This window comes from Prionailurus viverrinus, chromosome D4 (genome assembly GCF_022837055.1).
Source record: "Prionailurus viverrinus isolate Anna chromosome D4, UM_Priviv_1.0, whole genome shotgun sequence".
In the NCBI taxonomy this organism is placed as follows: Eukaryota; Metazoa; Chordata; class Mammalia; order Carnivora; family Felidae; genus Prionailurus; species Prionailurus viverrinus.
Window position 1 is genome coordinate 59,708,682 of NC_062573.1, and position 6,631 is coordinate 59,715,312.

General features: G+C 43.0%; 1 pseudogene; it reads left to right on the forward strand.

Moving 5' to 3' along the window:
• Positions 1–492: 492 nt before the first annotated feature.
• LOC125150862 (procathepsin L-like) lies at positions 493–3,695 on the forward strand (annotated as a pseudogene).
• Positions 3,696–6,631: the final 2,936 nt, after the last annotated feature.

Consider the following 6,631-nt stretch of genomic DNA (forward strand, 5'->3'; position numbering starts at 1 on the left):
CCTTAAGTGGACAGCCTCCTACCCATCGTCAGGCCTCCTGGACATCCCCTGACCTGAAGGTGTGACTGACCTGCACAACTACACCTGCCACAGGTGAGATCCCCAGAATTGGCATGAAGAGTGGGCCACCTCTGAAAACACTGGGGACAGCTGCCTTGGGGGTCGGGGGTTTGGGGCTCCAGGAGGCACTCTTCCAGGACCTGACCCCTCCAGACATGGCAGCTTGCCCCCACACACCAGGACTCAGGACTCCTCACTCCCTGCGCTGCCATTTACATGTTCTGGAAGCAGTAGGCATGTCACAGGGCAGGGAGTGGGAGCACTGCACGTCCCACAACCTCAGCCTTCCTCCACAGCCCATGTAAACACTCAGGAGGATAAATTCATTCTTTCTGCTCTTAGTGACTCTAACATCTCAGAAGGAACGATGGCTTTTTAGACGGTTTGGTCTAATCAGAAACTCATGTGTTTTCCTTTCCTAGGTTTTGAAACATGCACCCTTCCTTCTTCCTGGCTGCCCTTTGCCTGGGAATAGTGTCAGCTGCTCCACAAGTCAAACAGAGCTTAGATGAACAATGGTCCCAGTGGAAGGCAACACACGGGAAACTATATAGCATGTTTGGTAACATTTAAGCTGTCCAGAGGGACCCCTGAAGAGAACATTCCATGCTGGTGTGAGTTCATAGCAGAGAGTGGCTTCTTGAGGCTGCTCTTACCAAGGCAGTAAACAGGGTACTGTGACTGCCCACAGTGTGAACATACATGTGGTTGCTGGAGAATAACTCCCAGAAGCATCAGGCATTCCTGGCTGTGGTTTCTCCTCCTCTCTTTGAGCACATCCACTAGGTGCATATCTGGTGGTTTTAAATAGAAATAAAGATGGTAAGTTATATGTTTGTCTCCAGGATGAAGAAGGACAGAGGAGAGCAGTGTGGGAGAGGAATATGCAAATGATTGAACAGCACAATCGGGAACACAGCCAAGGGAAACACAGTTTCATGATGGCAATGAATGGTTTTGGCGACATGGTGAGTGTGGCACAGATTGCTGAACATTTCAGGCTTCCTCTAAGTGCTTTTCCAAATCATCTCATGCTTTCCAACACTCTGTTTCCTTTTCCTTGAAGACCAGTGATGAATTCAAGCAGGTGTTGAATGACCTTAAAATCCAGAAACACAAATAGGGAAAGAGTTCTAAGCACCTCTCTTTGCTGAGATCCCTTCATCTGTAGACTGGAGAGAGAAAGGCTATGTAACTCCTGTGAAAGATCAGGTGGGACGATACTCAGCAGATCCCTCTCAGAGTAAAGCCAAAAGGAATCAGTGTCATTGCTATGAAAATTGAAGCACAATATGCAGTTTGCTATGGAAATTGAAGCACAATATGCAGTTTGTTATGTTTTAGAAGAGTTTTCAGACCTATGGGCTGTTGTTAAAGTCTTGCAATTAATTTTGTAGGCTAAGCGCGTTTGCATTTTGTTTTCAGGGTGACTGTCATTCTTGTTGGGCTTTTAGTGCAACTGGTGCCCTTGAAGGACAGATGTTCCGGAAAACTGGAAAACTTATTTCACTGAGTGAGCAAAACCTGGTAGACTGCTCTTGGTCTCAAGGCAATGGCGGCTGCTATGGTGGCCTAATGGTTAAAGCCTTCCAGTATGTTAAGGACAATGGGGGACTGGACTCAGAGGAATCCTATCGATATCATGCACAGGTAAGTGGAGTTCCTTATCTTTTATCAAAGTTGAGCATATTCAGTAGAAACAGATCCTGTATTTAGAATTCTTGTATGTGATTATAGACTCTATACCTGCAAACGGTCAGAACTGCCATTAAAATGTATTAGCCTACTAGCACAGCTCTCTGATTACCTCATTACCATATAGCTGTTCCTACAACTATGTTACACGGTGACACGAACACCATCTTATATACAGTACAGGTCTCCAGAGTGAAAACTTTATGAATGAGTAGACCCAAAGAGTGTCTCATTGGATAGACACTGCTAATTTTTCAACTTCAAAACAATCAAACCCATTTTATTTATTTTTTATTTTTTCAATATATGAAGTTTATTGTCAAATTGGTCAAACCCATTTTATGTCCTGAGATGCTTTATAACAAACTTGACTTGGAAATCATTCAGTTGCAAACAGTCTTGCACTCCTGTTCCCCTGGAGGTGGATGGTAGTGATCAAGTCTCTCCCCCCTTACCTTTGAAAGAATGAATCCTGCAAATACAAGCCTGAGAGTTCTGTTGCCAACATGACTGCCTTCTGGAGTGTCATAAACAAGGAGGATGACTAATGACCACAGTGGCAACTGTGGGGCCTGTCTCTGCTGCTGTAGATGCAAGCCTGAATTCCTTCCAGTTCTATAAAAAAGGTCAGCATGTGTCTACATAGAAAAGTAGGGCAGGACAAATGGGGAACCACCATCATATAAGGCAAGATTGATCTATAAGGTATGGATTTCATGTAGTTGTTCCTTCAGCACATGTGATTTTGTGGCTGTTGTTCAACATATTGACATGACTTGACCCAACTTCCTCTCTTTCAAGCACTTCATAAATATATTTAAATGGCTACATAATTTGATTGGTATAGCTTAACTTACTTTAGTTTTTCCCAACTGTTAAGCCTGGAAGATTTCCAACGAGTTTTACTAATGAAATGGACGCTGGAAAGAACCACTGGCTCAAGTGATTTTGTGTTTTTCTGCTGCTTCCCAATGCTCACATGGTAGAATAGAATGACAAAGTTTCAGCGAGTGTTCTTCTATCCCTCTTGACTGGTCTTCACAAAAGAGATTGTGATGATGTGTATTTCTGCTGGTATTGCAGGGAGATTTAGGGAGGGCCTAAATCCCCAGCCTTGCTAAACAAAAAGAACTGAATTCTAAATCTTATTGGATTTATATTCCACCTGAATTTTGAGATGCCTCCTTTACTGCGGTGACTCGGTTATTGTTAGATGTTATCATGTTGCTTTGATGTCCCACCTTGGAATTGAAATTTACTTTTCCAGGCATTTATTATGATCCAAAGTGCAGCAATAAACGCCTGAATCACGGTGTTCTGGTGGTTGGCTATGGCTTTGAAGGAGAAGAATCGGATAACAAAAAATACTGGATTGTCAAGAACAGGTATAAAAAGCCAAAAATATTTACCTTTGGAATTGAGAAGGAAATCCTTTTTGCAATCAGTGTTTGGATATAGATCATCAAACCCTTGAGCCCACTTCTGAGACCCCAGAAGTGTTTGCCCCACCTAGCGGGAACAGAGACATATTCATTTGATGACATTAAGCTACTGCTTCAAGCTTGCAAGGGTCCTGCTATGGTTTGAATATCACTGCATCTGAAACACTTCTGACCCCAAGAAATTCCTTTTCCTGTCTCTCATTTTGTGGTTTTGTGAAAGTTTTGGGGATAGATTTCTCTGCTGGGTTAGAACTCAACCATGAGCGAGGATGGCCTCTCTTGAGTCTTCCTGAATCTGTCCTGGCCTCTGGGGCACTGCTGAGTGTCAGGTGTTATTGTCCATAAAGAGAAATGTGTTTATTCCTCTGTAATAAATAAAAAACCGCATCTTCTTTCAGCTGGGGTGCAAATTGGGGCAAACACGGCTACATACTCGTAGCCAAAGACCGGGACAACCACTGTGGAATCGCCACCATGGCCAGCTTTCCTGCCGTGTGAGATGATGGTGTAACGAAGACCTTGATTGGCAACAAATTATCCAGAAAATGGGTTATATTTTCAAGGTGACCACACCCTACTATATGGGATGAAGCACTTGAATGATTGAATTCTCAAGTTGTGATTTGATTGTGTGACATTTTACACTGGGAATGTTACCACTCACTCATTACTGCTGTAAACACCTTTGTATCAGTGACTTGTCTAGTAACTTTAGAATTTTCATTTTTTAAAAAAAGTAGGAAGGTTTACTTTTTAAAAATAAAACAATTGCAGGGGCATCTGGATGGCTCAGTTGGTTGAGTGAGCAGCTCATGATTTCGATCCAGGTCATGATCTCATGGTTCAGGGTATTGAGCCCCTTGTCAGGCTCCATGAGCTTACAGCATGGGATTTTAATTTCTTTAGAGAAACCCACAAACATGCACTAATTATCATTAATGTTTTCCTCCACCATAAAATGTTGTAACAAAAAGGAAGGACTTGAATATCGTATGATTTGTAACTAAGTTTTGGTGATGATTGAAATACATGTGCTGCTTAGAATGGAAGTTTCCTCTCTTCTGACCCCTTTCCTTCTAAAAAGAACCCAGTGTTTAATTGCATATCTATTTAACCAAATTTAACTTTATAATTCCTGAATCATTTGGTTCCTTTGCAATTTATTTTGATAGAAATTATGAAGGTCTATGAAATATGGGAAACACTGGTAATAACTTTATGGTACCTACAAGACCTAGGGAGGAATCAAAATTTGCTTTCTGCTTTATTTATTACATGCCTATGGGATTCTTTTAAAAATAAGGTTTTTTAAAGTTTATTTATTTCTTTATCTTGAGAGAGGGAAAACACAAGCAGGGGAGGGGCAGAGAGAGAGGGAAGGAAAGAATCCCAAGAAGGCTTCAGGCTCTCAGCACAGAGCCTGACATGGGGCTCTACCTCACAACCTTGAGATCATGACCCGAGCAGAAATCAGGATACAGTCATTCAACTGACTAGGCCCCCCAGGTGCTCCTAAAATAATTTTATGAGAAATGCAGTTTGGGCTTTTTAAATTTTTAAGTAAATATAAATGGCTTTGTAAATTACAGAAGCTTTTAATATCTGCTGAATCGTTCACATATCAGCCAGGTCTTCCCACTTTCCCTCCCATCAGCACCTGCACAAGTTCTCAGAGTCTTGGGCTGAACTCCCAGGATGGTGTGGAGAATAGGCTGAGTGAGCCTGTCATGGTGAAGCAAGATGACTTTTACAAGGAGTCCTTTCTAGAGGATGTTCAGAGACCGACTAATGGCAGACTGCATGTTCCAACAGACCCAGCCTTGTCTTCATCCTACACACCCTTCTGCTCAGTGGCCTTGCCTCTTTCCATCACGAGATGGGGTCTCAGCCCTTCCCCAGGTCCCTGGGCCATCTGGTGACAGGCAGCAAATACAATACAGTAGCAAGTCTCACTGGGGATGAAGGCCAGGTGATAGGAGCTTGGAGCTCTTCAGGGGTATCCTGGCACACCTGTTCTTGGGATGTTGCTTAAAGGTCTTTGTTTTCTTAGACTCCTTTCAGGAGTAAACTTTGGATCATGGAGGCCTCATTGTCCATCCCTCTCCAGAAACATCTCTTGCGTCCATGGTAGAGACTTATTCTAAGCCTGGAAAGTTGTCGCTGAGTCCTTTCGTAAAGAGGCTTCTTGGATTGAGTCACTATTAAAATAAATATACTAACAGTGATCCCACTCACTAGGAGCAGATAGCAATTCTTTCAAACTAGAAAATTTTCTATATTTAGAACATTTCTTAGAGAGTTCTCCCTTCTAGCAGCTGCCTTCTTGGTATTTAGTGGGGGATCAAAATGAAAAGAAAACACAAACCAGTATAAGGCTAGTGTTAGGGAGTCTCTTAATAAAAGAACAAAAATCAGAATAAGAATCAAAAACCAAATCTGACTTCAATCCCTCTTCTTATATCCCCTTCATCCCCACGCCTCTGTCCCTGACCCTCCAGGAGATCTTTGGGATCTCTGGGCTCCTGGTCTAGAAACTTTCCCTTCAAAACCGAGCCCCAGCTCTTCAGCCAGTTCCCTTAAATACAAAAACTCCAACTCTCCCAGAAAAAACCTGAAGGATCACCTCCTTATTTTTACAATTGTTTCGTTACAAGATTTATAGAGAGTACCTCGGCCTGGCCTTCTGGTTGGGAAATACAGTTTGCTCCTGTAAGTGCTGAGTGTTGAGAAGTACATCTAGCAGGAGCGGCCAGGAAGGGCGGTAAAGCTCATGCTGCGGTCCGTACAATTGCTCAGAGTCTCCAGGGCTTCATGATATAGCTCTGCCAGTTCCAGGCATTCCTCAGCAATGTCCTTGAGGAGGGTTTCCTGGACCCCCGTCACAAAGAATTCATGTCCCCTGGACAGCGACAGACCTTTTCAATTATGAAGTCCCTTTACCTCTACTCTCAGAAGATCCTACCGAAATTACAAAGAAATTTTAAAAATTAATACCTTTTTACAACCCAACTCACAGACACCTTCACTGGCTGGTAAAGGGAGTCCTTCCAGCCCATGAGTATATGGCTGTTACCAGGCAGGCCAAACAGCCCCCCTCACAGGGGACACAGAGGGCCACAGCCTCTCTCTGGCCCTCCTGGGAATGACCAGGAGAAGGCCCAACTGTTCAAGGGTTAATAGGAGCAATGGAAGAGGCCTGTTCCCCCAAAATGAGTTTGTCTACGGCTGAAATATACACTCAGGTGTAGAGGAACATTCAAAAACGTTTGTTAAGCATTTTATACGAACTTTAAAAAGCATACTGTATTCAATCCGGTAGCCCCAGAACATAGAATTCTTCTAATTTCTGCTTCTGTGGGAAATTTCCTCCCTGATATTACACAAATAGGGACACCTGGATGGTTCAGTTGGTTAAGTGTCTAACTTTGTCTCAT